The sequence below is a fragment of the Aedes aegypti genome, chromosome 1, assembly GCF_002204515.2.
Source record: "Aedes aegypti strain LVP_AGWG chromosome 1, AaegL5.0 Primary Assembly, whole genome shotgun sequence".
Classification (NCBI taxonomy): domain Eukaryota; kingdom Metazoa; phylum Arthropoda; class Insecta; order Diptera; family Culicidae; genus Aedes; species Aedes aegypti.
In genome coordinates, this window is record NC_035107.1 from 33,769,514 (window position 1) to 33,785,043 (window position 15,530).

A 15,530-nucleotide genomic window follows, 5' to 3' on the forward strand; every position below is an offset into this window, starting at 1 on the left:
AAAACGTTCCAGAAGTCGATTGATGTTTTTATTAAACGGAGGTTTCTTTATAACATCTTGCAACTCTTCGATTTCCAAATATTGGATGGCTAACAATTTAAGTTGTTCCATAAAGAAGTCAAAACTAGGTTCTATTTCCTCATCAATTTCATCCTCAATTTCATCATAAGCGTATACAGCTTTTCTATCCTTACTCTTCATTTTTAAGTTGAAAGATATTTTCACAAACTTTTCAAACAAATTAAGTACATTAAGTTTTTCCGACTCAAATGTACAAGTTGCATCAGTTGTTTCTGTTTTGAGAAACTTTTGAAAATCTTCAGCATAAACCTCGGCCAACATTCGTATCATCAGGGGAAGCCCTGCGAAGTCGTAATCGTTCCCTTTGATTTCGTTATGGAACTTTTTGAGCAACTGCTCGGCAAATTTCATGAAAAGAGCTTCACTGCCTTCCACCCTCCAAAACAATTTTAAAAATTTTACTTGTTCGTTGTAATCGAACGGTTTCAGCTTCAACGCATGCGCTTTAAATCTGTCCTCGAGCAGTTTGCAAACATGTTTCCTTCCCGTAATTATGCATTGAGTGTTGTTTTTCTCCAGAATTTGTTCAAATATTGTCAGTACTGAATGTTGGTGAGCTGGATTCATTTCATCAAACCCATCTAAAAGGAATACAATTTGAATTTCCGAACTTTCCAAATAATGTCGCAAAATATTCCCACTCTCTTGGGGCAATTCATGTTCGAAGATGTGCAGGGGATCACTTTTTTTTTCTTCGCGAAAATTAAGATTTTTTAAACGGATTAGATAAACGGCTACATTTTTTAGGTTTCGTGATTGCCAAAACAACTTATAAATTAATGTGGTTTTTCCCATACCGGGTTCTCCAATCAGTATTTGACATTTCGTTCCTGCTGATATCGCATTCTGCTGATACATCTGTTCTATAAAATCCTGATCGCTCATTTGGATAGTGTGTACTTTGCTCATCCTTTCAAATGATTCGTGATTCAATGTAAAGCGATTAGTTTGTGGTGCTATTTTGTCGTCGTCTTTTTTATTTATTGTTTTAATTATGGTGCGCGAGACATATATTGACAAATTGGCTGCAATCGAAGAATGTTTCCTTTCAAATTTTTTCTCTAATTCTGACTTCATATTTTGAATGCAATCCAAACCCTGTTTGTGAAATGTAAGATAGTCTTTTTGTTTCAGTGTTTGTGCGTGCCATTTGTTGAAGACTGTGTCAAAATATTTTAATTCCCGTGCAAGATCACTGTCAACCCACCGTGGCATCCAGGAGCTTATCATTTTCTCGGCAACACTTCTTAGGTCAGTTGGTTGTTCTGTACAGAAAATTAAACTTTGAAAAAAGTCCCGCATTTGTTCTTCTTCTACAATCACAGGAAGAAGATTGTTCCTCGATTTTCCGGTAAAAAAAAAACTATTCAAGCTTTTAACAGTTTTTTCATCTAATCTAATCGGCTTCAACTTGGCTAACTTGGCAAGCATCCATCGATAAGTTCTCATATCTTTGCTATCATCTGCAGGCTCTTTGAAACGTATTATTCCATCAGCAATTTGAAGAATATTTTGCAAGGGTGTCTTGTATTGCATCAGCAAATCGGAAATTTTTCCAGTTTTTACAAGTTCTTCTATGTCTGTTTTGATTTTGTACAGCTCTGAATTTATTATATCTTTAATTTTTCTGACTGCTTCATCGTTAAGTGGCTCAAAACAAAAATTTTTCTTAGAAACGCACCATTTAAACATGCTGTTCACGTTTTGTACTTGGATATTCATCAACTGGTTAAGCTCATCGGTTCGTTTCAGTGATTTATTAGTGAATATAATGATTGTTGGTTTATAACCTTCAAAAACTTTGTTTTCTCTAATCCTCAGATACGACTGAATATACCGAGGAAAAGCAAAGTCTTTGCTTTTTCTCGGATCATCAGAGAGTAGGTCGTCGTACAATACGTGACCTCCATTATTGGAATGTTTGGCCTGGAATAACAACACCTCTTTGGATTCTTCTTTGAAAACTACCACGTCATCGAATTTCTCTGCTGCCGTCATCTCTACGGCCAGCTTGAACTTACTTTCTTCCAAGGAAGCCGCTACAAAGGTTACGAATGCGAGATCCTTCTCGTAACTGATGCCATGGTTTCCGGGATTACTTCCACATTCGTACCTGTCAGAAGATGTTGATGCCTGTTGAGCTTCCATGTTATGGTAACTAAGGAAAAATGAATTTGAAAAAAAAAACATTTTTTTATACAGATAACAGATGTTTATGCTAGAACAAAAATCTTCTAAAAACTTGTGTAAATATTCAAACTGAAACACGTTGAAATCACTAGCGCTGCACTCCAGCGTATTTCATCAAACAGTGGTGAATATCAGTAGCTTGAAACTTTTCATATTCACCACTGCTACAGAGCAGACTTATTTTTGACAGAAGGATAATTATTCGTCCCTTCGAGTTTGTTTACCCACATTTTTGAATCCACTCGTGATTATCGTGTTGGCTATCGGTTCAATTTGCCTGTTTCCTGCAGAATGTAATCAAAACCAAGATGCTAAATCGGATCAAGTAAGTTAACATACGAATAATGATTCTAATCAGAATATTTAATACACTGAGAACAGCGTTGCGGTTGAAAATACTATATCAGAGGGTTAAATTAAATACACATACGCATTTATTTAAAAAATTTTGTGCATTCAATTTTACCATGGCACAATTTGTATAGTAAAAATTACTATATCATGGTTAAAAACTTGCAGCAGACCAGAATCGAACCGAGGATCTGGCGATTACCAAGCGCGAACGCTAGCCGCTCGGCTATCGACGCGGTTGGATTGATAGGGAACAAAACGCAAATAAAAAACGTTCATGTTAGCTCAATCGTGGTTGGAATAGTAATTTTAAAAACACGTTCATGGTTCTCATTACTGCAACGCTTGTTTCAGTGTAACGATTAACAGCGTTTTCTTCTATCACAGTGATTACCGTTGGTTTTGCTAGTTGGTGTAATGGAATCAAATTTTCACCAGGTATGTTTTCTCAAATACTTCCTTCGGTAAATTCTGTAGATTCCAAAAATCTGATTCCGAATGTTTTCCAATGATAGCTAGTCCTAATGGCTACCGACACATCACGTTACCTCAAGCGCAGCATGATCATTCGCACGACTCCGTTCTGGCTGGAATTACCCGTACAACATTGAGATGTGGTGTACATTTGCTACGGTGAAGGAAGCCTGGCAAATAACACCAAACTACATTAGGGGTATCCATCCCGCAGTATTACCATTACAGAAAATGGTTCCGATATTGACTGTTTAACGATAAACTTGCGACGATCGACGCGCCACCATATTTCATACAACGGAGGCTATTAGAACTAACTTGGAGGTGATGATTTGGAGGTTATTTGGCAAGTTGGAGGTTAAAATCACCTCCAAACACTAGCGATTTTGCGGTGGGATGTTGACGTTTGATCACGAATAGTACTTACAGTGCTCAGACTTGAATCGGCAGGGTGCGTAGTGCAACAACAGCCAACTTCTGACGTCGCCGCTACAACTGAGCTGCCGGAGACAACTCAAATGGACACGCACCGGTGTCGACAATGTTCGTGACACCCCCGCGCCTCTCCCCAACGATTTGAATATTTGATTTCTATTTGAACAGTTGTTGTGTAGTATAAAACATACTCAGGTTCTTCGAGCGTGGTCTGGCGGTGTTAAATAAATATTAATTAATTTAACGTGTACTTTTTTCGTACTTTAACTTTTTCATATGATTACGTACTCAAAACAATATTTATTCAGAGGTCAATGATTGCATTCGTTATAACATATAACATTGCATACTCAGTATGGAATGCTAACTAGGTTTAAGACACAGTATTTGAAACTGTGGGTCGCGACCCCCATTTGGTTCATGTGCCAATCTTCGAGGAGCTTTCAGCTAGTTTAAAAATGTATTCGTACCTACATTATTGACTAGTCTCAGTCAATCTGACCGACTTAAATCCCAAAGTCAAACTTAATCATGAATATGCCCAAGTAGTCATTCACCTTATCTTATGCATAATCAATCGTTTCGTTCACTCCGTCTTGTGGTTGAGGTCTGTGAAATATCCTAGTTAACCCTGCCGACCTGATAACTGGTGCAACTAGCTATCAACCATAAATGTGGGGGGTTCCTCATCACGTTTAATCAAGGCTGCTTCATCAATTTCAAACAAATGACTACGGAACACCGGTACGGATCACGCAGGTTTTCTTTGATGGTGATGGGACACTCCTGGCATATTTGCATACTTCTTGTTCCTAAAAATCAGGGTATCCAACAGAAATAACAGCTACCACAAATTTGTAAAGCAGAAAATATATTGTAAAGAGTAAACACAATATCTACAAAAGCATCTTGAAATAACTTTCCTGAGCCGCCAATTTTGTGAATTGGACCAGAGAAAAATTAAATTTGACAGTTCAATGATCAATTGGTGGGGAAATAATTTTCGAACTGTCAAATTTAAGTTTGATTCAATTTTAATAGCCCAATTGGGACAGACCCTTAGTGATAGCAGCGCCACCACGATGTTGCCACTTGCACGCTTGAAAAAGGTACACGGAGCCACAAATCTACCCAAGTTTGACTTCTTTTGACGCAATTCGGCTCTTCCGTGGGCTAACCCAAATTTGGGTTAACTGACTTATCATTAGGTAGTTTTCGTTTGACAACAGTGAAAAAAAACAACTCAGTCCAAAAACAAGCTACCCAGCATTAGCTTTCGATGTCTCCGTAGTGGGTTGAAACATTAAAGTTGGGTAAACTCGAAAGAACTCAAATTTGGCTTATTCCATTGAACTTCGACGCTGGGTCGGTGCGTCTCTCCCTGTTTTTGCCAACATTGCTGTTGCGAGAGAGGCAAAACAACCCAACCATGGGCAATAACTAAATGCAGTTTACCCAAATTTGAGTTTAAAGAACTTATATTTTGGGTAGTCTGATTTCTCCGTGTATACAGTGCACCCCCGCTAATTTGAACGGTACCTCATGCAAACCATCGGGGTTCATTTTTAATTTGAACATCTGGTCACTCTGGAAACGTGTTTCTGGTTACCGCTTTCACTGTTTTGTTTTGATTCTGCGTTCCGTTCCACAGCGTTCCATCTCACTTCACTCCGTTCCATAAGGTAAATGACGTTTGAACCATTTTTAATCTGAACGATGTGCAAATTAGCGGGGTACAGATTAAAAAGTGTTCAGAATAAATGTGGTCAAACCAACGGGGGCACCCGGTATTAAATAGCGTAAAAGTCATACTAACAGCATACGTTAGACAAATGGCTTTATTCATATTCAGTGTCCATTGGAGTCGCTTTTGACATTTTGATTCTGGCTTTCAACAATCTTCCTCCGATCTAGAGTGCCTGTAAACAAGAGTTACGTCATGTTCCACTTTTGACAGGATGAAACGCGGGTTTGTATGGAAATGACAGTCCGCCACTGTTCCAACTTTGACATTGATGACACTCTTATTTGTTCAAGTGTTTACACATAAGGACGTCGCAAAATCTCAATTAATCGATTAGCTTATAATCGATTACAGTCAAACAATGCGGATTATCGATAAAGATTCCCTTTTTTAGACATTTATTACATTTATTCACAAGTTATACATATCTCTATCGTTTACCAATACGAATCCTTTCCCATATCCAAACTACCAGTGTTTTCTTGTGGAAGTGCAGAGGACTTCTCAGCATCCATAAAGCAAGTAACATGTGAACATTTCCCTCCCATCCCTAAATTGACCTGCATTCGGACGCAGCCGGCGCCATTATTGTTTGTTATAATAAGGAGAGCACCAGTACTCATACATTGAGGATGCTATTGCGAATATTTTGTAAAATTTTACTTTCGTCGAGTTAGTTGCGCGCCGGCCAGTTACGCGCCAGTGTTACGCGCTGCCCAGATCCATTGTGTGTGGCCAACGAAAACGAGGACAAATGTCAAAACTGGTCTACCAGCTGACCGTTGTGAAGTGTTTATGCATGCTACAAGGTACGGGTATAAATTTTGGTCCGTTTAATTATCAATTGACTGTGATACAAATGATGCGAAAAGTTTTCTTAATTTTTCTGTGGTATTATTAATTGTGCGCCAGGTAGTTTCGCGCAGTGTTGTGTGGATTGAATGCTACCGTTAAGGGCAGATTTGCTATTAGCAGGGAAAATAAGCGCACTGTCCATGATAAGAAATTCACCCTGGCGCATAACTGTTTGACAGTCACAAAAAAGAGAGAAACTAAAATATATCTCAAGAAGCGCAATACTGTGGAAAGCGATGATTACCCTTCGCTACATCCGCGCACCCCCCGACCATTGCAGGATAAACGGCAACACTGCCAACCATCGAACATTAGTTCGCGCCTTATAACTACCGAGAGCAGAAGTGTATTTTCCTTTTCTCGCTGATTAAAATCGTTTGTTCAAAGTTAAAGTTTTCAGCGTGATTATTATTCCGCCGGTCTCATTCCGAATCCCGTTCGCTGTGTGTCCACTTTGTGACTCTGCTACTGCACAACGGGCCAGAAATGAAAAATTCGCGACAAATGTCCAAAAACCTTTTTTCAATAAAATGAACTATAGAGAAGAGATGAATTTCTCATTATTTGGAACATGTGTGATTATATACCAATGATCTTATTTGACTTATTACATTATTTCATTGCAGTTTATGTAGTTTAATTTTGTTTTAACTGAAAAACTTGAATTTCAGCCTATACTAAGAAAATTTGGTTTGTGAGGAAAAATGAAAAGAAAAATTATTGTGTGTTCTTGTTTGGAAAGCAAACTAAGTGTATTTTGCATGTCTGATAGAAAAATAAAGTTTATTTTAATTTTCACCATTTATTTTACAATGTACCTATAATATTAACTATTGTTTTATTAGTTCCACTTGAAAGTTAAAGTATTCCACGGTATTCGACCTGCAACCAGTTTGAAGTGGCAGCATAGACTCCACTCTTTCATGTGCTACCAAAAGTTTTTGCATATATTTGCGGATGGCCGAGAAAGACTGAATAAATGAATGCGATAATTTAGTAAATTTTTAACCCTATACTTTCAATTTCGCTGCCGTTACTTAATACGGTCAACCAATTACATGAGTTTTATTGGATTAAAAACATCGAAAGTAGCCATTATTATCTATTTTTTAGCAAGGGTTCGTTCATGAGCTAGCTAACATTCAGAAATCTGGGTTGAGTCGGATAAAAAATTACATAAAACTTTAATCTTTACAATTTTTCTCGAGGTCAAGTTATATATGTGATGATAAGGCAATAACAGAGGAACTTGTTTGAAGCTTGCAATATAACAATTTATGTGTGGTTTCTGGACAACTTCCAGGTAGATAATAAGCATTTGAAGAAATATGATACGGCTGGAATCGTTGTATGTCTAATGTTGTTATGCAAAACGCAATGATTTTAAAAAAAATTAGGCAATTAGAAGAAATTTACCAAATAAGTCATATCAACCCTGCTGATTATTTTTCAACCAGGATTGAATAATTGGTATAACATTTTACAAAAGTTTTAGAGATCAAGAAGAAACACCTGAAACCAGCCCGTTTTACAATTTGAGGGTTCACTAACAGTGAATTGATATTTCTCAAAAGATTATGAAAGAATTGAGCAACCATTTGTACTCCTATACTAAGTTGGAATATCAGAAAACAGTTTGATAAATTGAAAGACAATTCAAATAAAAGAAAGCATCAAATGACCATTTCACTGGTTATCAATGAAGAAATTCAAAATCAATTATATACGAGATCTGGACAAAATCTGTTATACTCATAAAAGAATTTCCTGCATGTAATAATATAATAGCGTCCAAAATCTGGTGTGAATCGGAGGCTTTGATGTTTCAACACATTCATTACAGTGTTGAAACATCAAAGCATCCGGTTCACACCAGATTTTGGACGCCATTATATTATTACATGCAGGAAATTCCTATATGAGTATAACAATTTTTGTCCAGATCTCGTATATGATTGATTTTGATTTGAAATAAATCAAGCAGAATTCCTATGTGCTTTCAATGAAATTTGATGATTCATTTATGCACAATTTAATAGTTCATATGTTTAAACCACTTACATTCTCTCGACAACATCACGCTTTGTGAAATATTTTACTTTTAAAACAGCATAGCATTTTCAAATGTTTATATAATTCATATTAATCTAAGACAAGACGTGACAGGTCGAAGTACAAAAATGAAACCAATCGCCTGTCAAACAAGACCACTTCTCATTGATCGTTTTGGCAAAGGCCTACTTTCACATCGTTGAGTTGGATTTCAACAGGGCACCTTGTTGTTAGTCCAGCCGTGTTGCTTCAACCAATTTATATCCGTTGTTAAGTTCAAAGCATGTGCTCCTACAATGCTATCATATATAAAAATACTCAATTGAGTCCAATATAATGGAGTTTATGTCAATTCTCTCAAAACATATCGCCGGTTTTGAATTTTAACATGAGTTTTGAAAAAATATAGCATCCTCTATTTCATTAGATGAAGGAATCATGAGCGAAACAAACAAATTATGAGCCTTGATTTTTGGATTTGTTAACCAGATTTTAATAAAAACGATACTGGTAACACTGGCTTTTGCATCGTCAATGTTATCGACTGAAAAACAACGGGGCAGTCTTAGTTGAGCTGTCACGTCCTGTCCTAGATATTAATCTGTTACATTTGAGACAATATCTCAATGGTTTTATGGCTTTGGCATAGTTTATATGCATTAAAAACAATGCTTTATAAAATTTTGATAATGTAAATGATGAATTGAATGCAAATATACCGTGGAATACTGATAAATATGTTCAATAAATAGTTGTCAATGCATTGCAAACAACTATGATTTCATGGTCAAATTCTCAGGCATTTTAAATTAGTCCTAGAAATTTAATTGTGTATCTTTAAAATACTTTGAAATATTTGAATAATATCTTTGAAAATGTACAATGTATTTTGTAATATAAAATATGCGGGAATTTCAATTAATAATTCCTTAATTAGCATATTTTTTTTTTTCCAAAAACTCATAATCCTTATAAATATTCTCAATTCAACTCGAAATGCATCTTAGTCGTCCCAAACACGACTTTTTCATGTTTTGATTAGTTTGTATTACTTTTAGGTTGATTTTTGTTCATTTTGAAGGTGTTTGGAATTTTGTCGCGAAATTTTGATTTCTGGCCCATAGTGCCTCGGCGAGCAGCGGTGCTTGAACCAAGCTATTAAGCACTGTAATTGGAGGAAATGCCAATGCAGAACCCGTAGCTTCCGGGAATGAAAGCAAACCCAGTAATGGAGACACGCTCAATGAAGCTGTGGCTGGTCCTGGGACGGGGGACAGAGCGAGCGGCCAGCGGCTGGAAGAGGATAATGTGCAAGAGCGGCTTTCCAGTCGATATAGGTAAGGCACCAGGTCCGGACGGAGTTCCCAATCTGGCCTTAAAAGTAGCAATTGCGGAGGCTCCCGGGATTTTCAGATCTGGACGAGGGAGTTTTTCCAGAGGCGTGGAAGGGGCAGAGCCTGGTACTATTGCCAAAGGCGGGAAAACCACCCGGTGACCCGTCGGCGTATAGACCAATATGCTTGATCGACACGGCGGGGAAGGTGCTCGAGAAGATCATCCTCAACAGACTGTTGAGGTACACCGAGGGTGTAAATGGTCTCTCAAGCAACCAATTCGGCTTCCGGAAAGGAAGGTCCACCGTAGACGCTATTCTGACGGTTAAGAAAACCGCTGAGATAGCACTCCAGCGTAAGAGGAGGGGGATTCGCTACTGCGCAGTAGTGACTCTGGATGTAAGGAACGCATTCAATTGTGCTAGTTGGGTAGCTATTGCTGATGCGCTCCTGCGTCTGGGGATACCCGAGTACCTGTACAAGATTCTCGGGAGTTATTTCCAGAATCGGGTATTGGGTCGGAAGTGCTTTCACATAACCTCAGGAGTCCCTCAAGGTTCCATCCTGGGTCTGGTGTTATGGAATGTTATGTACGACGAGGTGTTGAGATTAAAATTCCCGGCGGGTGTGGTCATCGTTGGCTTTGCCGACGATATTACGTTGGATGTCTACGGTGAATCGGTCGAAGAAGTGGAATTGACTGCAGCCCACTCGATCGCGATTGTGGAGGAGTGGATGCGCTCCAGGAAACTGGAATTGGCTCACCACAAGACTGAGGCGGTTTTTGTCAACAACCGAAAGTCGGTGCAACAAGCGGTGATCAGTGTAGGCGACTGCACGATCACTTCGAAGCGCTCCGTCAAACACTTGGGGGTGATGATGGACAATAAGCTAACCTTCGGTAGCCACGTTGGTTATGCCTGCAAGAGGGCCTCCACAGCTATTGTGGCACTGTCCCGGATGATGTCCAATAGCTCTGCGGTGTACGCCAGTAAGCGTAAGCTTCTGGCCAGTGGCGCCTCGTCCATTCTGAGGTATGGTGGCCCGGCTTGGGGCACGGCTTTAAGTACCGACAGCTACCGTAGCAAGCTGGAGAGTACTTATAGGCTTATATGCCTGAGGGTTGCGAGCGCGTACCGTACCGTGTCACACGATGCACTCTGCGTCATCACCGGTATGGTGCCTATTGGTATCCTTATCATGGAAGACATAGAGTGCTTCGAAAGGCGCGGCACAAGAGGCATTCTCAGGAATGCCAGACTGTCCTCTATGGTCAAATGGCAGCGTGCGTGGGACAGTTCCACCAAGGGAGTGTGGACTCACAGGTTGATTCCGAGGTTAGATATCTGGGTCAATAGGCGCCATGGGGAACTAACATTCCACCTGACACAGGTCCTTTCGGGCCATGGTTGCTTTAGACAGTATCTACACCGTTTCGGTCATGCGGGTTCTCCCGAATGTCCAGTTTGTGCGGGTTTCGAGGAAACGGCGGAACACGTTTTGTTCGTGTGCCCGCGTTTCCGCACAATGCGTGACCACATGTTTGCCACATGCGGTCGGGACACGACTCCGGACAATCTGATTCAGAGGATGTGTGAAGACGAGTATGGCTGGAATCACCCACATCGTCTTGGAACTACAAAGGAGGTGGCAAGTGGACTCGAGGAGTGGCTAGTGCAGACGCTAAACAACAGGTGGTCCAAGGGTTCGCAGTCGGCTACGTATGTTATACCGGTGCCCTACGGTCGAAATCGACCCTTACAGCAATTAAGGCCGCACGGGACGTCATCATAATTACCCTATTCATTTCAAGAAGCAAATCTCAAGAACCACTCCATATATCGATGCAAAAATGTATCACTATGATTCTATATATGTAGTGCACAACCTGATAAATTTTCAGCTTCATCGGTTCACTAAAACTCGAGATTTGCTTCCACAAAGTTTTGATGATTATTGTTAGAGTGAGACGAAAGATAGGGAAAATAACACGGTCTCTCGTGTCCCCTTAAGTGGCCGCGGGTAGAACATCCTGGTAGCGTTGCTGTCGTAGCGCCGGCCTACTGGGTTGGATACGAGCCTCTGGTTGTTCGGGGTAGGTGGACACCTCTTCGTCAGCAATCCCAGCTGGTGCTAGCTGATAGGGCCTGAGCCTTCAGTAGGTCAAATTGCGAAGCCCGCAGTATCAGTTCTTGATACCTGCGGTGCAGCTGGGCGCGGGCGTTGTGGTCGACCCTACCCGCCTTCAGCGGACAATGGGAGGTAAGGACCACCTGGGAAGCTGGCAAAGCGCCAGCATGCTACCTTGGTGGACCCCCCTAAGCGTGTCATCGATGTTCGTTGCTGCATGGCTACGCAGCTAACCTGGAGGTTGCGATGTGCAATAGCCCCTCTCCGAAGCAATGCCTTCTTGGTGGTCCCGGAGAGACGAAGGGTTTGGCGGCAATGGAAATGGTTTAGTGGGTCGGGGGTGTAATCCTATTTACTGCTTGCATGTAGTAAATGATCCCCAATCCCACACTCCCGGACCTTGGTCCGGATTCTGTTGAGCAGATTATCCCCCCATTGCTAAGAAGGAAAAAAAAGCAGGAGAATCGATCAACGAGGCTAGTTCGTCATGTTTCTGAAATTGTTAGGCCCGCAGAGCTCCGAGATCTCAGAGAAGTCGACATTACTGAGAACCTCGACACCCATGTACAGCGGTTGAGTGCCCTTGCGAAACGATTGCGACGTTATGGAGAATGCTCGAAGCGGAAGGAACAAAACCGGATGTTCAACATAAACGAAAGGGAGTACTACAGTGAAACCTCCATGAGTCGATATTGAAGGGACCATCGACTCATGGAAATATCGAGTCATAGAGCAGAAATCCCTTGGAAAGCTGCTTCTAGGGACCATCATAGTAACCATGAAATTTTGTTTTTAGTATGGTTCCATGAGTCGATATCGAGTCATGGAACATCGACTCATGGAGGTATCACTGTACAACCGCATCCGAAATGACAAGGTCGACTTTGGTGAGGGGCTTCCGGAGATTGGCGACGTTACACAATTTTGGGCCAATTTATGGGAGAACACAATGGTGATGGGATGTGGTTAGCAGAAGAAGAGAGACAGTGTAATAGAATTGGAGACATGGCCGCGATCGTGGTAACCGCTCAGGATATACGTGAGGCGAAGTGGTTACATTTGATTATTTTCCGTTAGAATTTTCGGTAGACGAAGAGGCGGAGTAGATGTTACCTGTGGCGGCAGGGTTTTTTTTTCCATTTGATTTGAAGCAAGTAGAATGGATATTCATAGTACGAACAGGGGAGGAGTTCAAATTACCTGCTACGATATCGGCACAGGATTTTCCGTGGGTAGATACAACGCTGAATTTAATAGCATGTCATCAAAAATCCGAAAGGAAACTCTTTCCCTTTTCACAGAAGTTCTGTAAAATTACACAGGTTCAATCGGTTAAATGCCAATAGAATAACAAAAAAATCACAGAAGATCTGTAAAAAATCACCGAATTGTTCAGTAAAACCTCCAAAAGCAATCAACAATTCCACAGAAAATCTGTACAAAATCACCGAACTATTCGGTGCTTTTGACAGATGATTTTTTTTTTTTCAAGATTTACAGATCGTTCGGTGAAGTAAAAAATCACCGAACGGATTACCGAAAAATCTGCTGTTGAGAATTCGGTTAAATTTCATCTGTGATTAATTCTAAGTGTGTAAGCTCGAAAAAATCATAACAAAATAACGGAAAGCCTTAACAAAGATCTTTTGACGTTAACAGAAAGATTTCAACCTCTACTATATGAGAAAAATATAGAAAGAGTGATAAAACTATTTTTAAACATAAAATCGCTTGAGCCACTATTGGTACACGTGTTCCAGTAGTTGCACTTGTGCTCCAGTAGTAGTCGTTCTGGAATGATATAAGGAATTTTAAACAATGTGATAATTTTTTACATGGGTTTAAAATTTCTCCCTCGGAACAGCAACTAGTATCTTTCGGAAGAAGCATAAAGATCATCTCTGGGACTTTTCTTCATTTTTGTACATCCATTTTTAAAAACTGCTTCCATCCATTGATCCACTACTGGAACACGACGGCAACTATTGGTGCAAGGGAGCAATTTTTTTTTGTGTAAACTTAATTATTTATATGACTTTTTGATAAAATAAAAAGCTGAAATTTGGCAAATCGACTAAACTAGAGGCGATCTATTCATCAAAAATAGCCGGTGCCATTAGTGGACTACCTAAGCTATAAAAAATCATAACAAAATAACGAAAAGCCTTAACTAAGATCTTTTGGCGTCAACAGAAAGATTTCAACCTCTACTATATGAGAAAAATATAAAAAGAGTGATAAAACTAATTTTTTAACATAAAATCGCTTGAGCCACTATTGGTACACGTGTTCCAGTAGTTGCGCTAGTGCTCCAGTAGTAGACGTTCGGGAATAATACAAGGAATTTCAAACAAAATGGTAATTTTTTACGTAGTTTCAACATTTTTCCCTCGGAACAGCAATTAATATCTTTCGAATGAAGCATAAAGATCATCAATTGGGCTTTTCTTCATTTTTATACATCAATTTTAAAAACTGCTTCCATTCGTTGATCCACTACTGGAACACGACGGCAACTACTGGTGCAAGGGAGCAAATTTTTTGCATAAACTTAATTATTTATATGACTTTTTGATAAAATAAAAAGCTGAAATTTGGCAAATCGACTAAACTAGAGACGATCTATCCACCAAAAATAGCACATGTTGTTTTTATCGAAAAATGTTCGTTTTATTCCATAGTCCAATCTACTGGTACCGGCACCCTAGTATTGCTAAGAAAACAAAAAAAAAAAAAAAGAACAAAGAAAAGCAAAAACGGAAACAAATTAAAAAAAAAAGCGCGGACGCGAGCTACTTGATTTTAGTGAAATTAAACCTGCTATACACAAATTTTCAAATAAAACAAAACCGATTCTTTTCCTCCGCTTTTAACAAGGTTTATCTACACGCTAAGATCAGATTACGCAAAAATAGGTAATGAAATTAACCATTTATGGGTTTTTGATGTAAAACTCATTATATGGGTAAAATGTACCAATAAAAATTGGTAAAGTTCACCCATATCATTGGTGAACTCGCTTTACCCAAATATGGGTAGGTCTTTTGGATGAAAAATAAAAAATATGTCAGCAAGCTGTGCGGCACGTCAGCCACAGTCTTGTAGCAGTTAACTTGGAATTGGGTGACAGGATAATCTTTTTATACTGAAAGTAAGTAAAACAGAATCGTATATAAGTGACCATTGTGTTGAGTAAGTTAAGTTTTTCAGATAAGTATTATTCAAAATGTAATAAGCCCAAAAATAATTTTGCACGGCTACCAGAGACGTCTCTGCGGCTACCATCTTAATGCTGCAACCGGAAAATTTTCGAACGGTGATCCGGAGCCCTCGCCGGAACCAGTGACCAAACAGGAGCAAACCATTTTGCCAGCAGCATCGCAACACTACAGAATGATGTCGATATAACAATAGATGGATCACGGAAATAGGAATGTGCGTACACAATCGCACGGGTTACGTTAATGCAAAAAGGAACCAGTTTAGTATGTTGAACTTTTCTTTATATTTTCTTTGTTATTCTATTGTTTATGTTATGTTATTTCAATAAAGCTATAACTGTAGTTCATGCATATGATTTATTTTTGATAAATTATTCAAATAGGTATTATCATGTTTGGGAATTTTTTCTATGATTTTTCTTGCAAACAATGTACCCGTTAACCTATTTATGAGTAAAGTCACTTTACCCATAAAATGAGTGTGTGCACTTTTCGGCGATTATGGGTAAAGTTTACTCATATTTGGGTAGACTGATCTTAGCGTGTAGAGCTATCTATATAAATAAAAATGGAATGGTGTTCGTATGTCACGAAATGGCTTCCGAACGGGTCAACTGATTTGAATGATTATTTTTCCGTTTTGTTCGTCAAGTGTTCCGACGT

General features: G+C 39.4%; 1 long non-coding RNA gene across 1 annotated transcript in view; it reads right to left on the reverse strand.

Annotated features, from left to right (window-relative positions):
* The window catches only part of LOC110674845, a 40,753-nt gene continuing 25,223 nt past the window's right edge, over positions 1-15,530 (reverse strand). The window contains exon 2 of the long non-coding RNA XR_002499240.1: positions 1-2,239. This is a non-coding gene — a long non-coding RNA (uncharacterized LOC110674845). The remainder of the gene's footprint in view (positions 2,240-15,530) is intronic.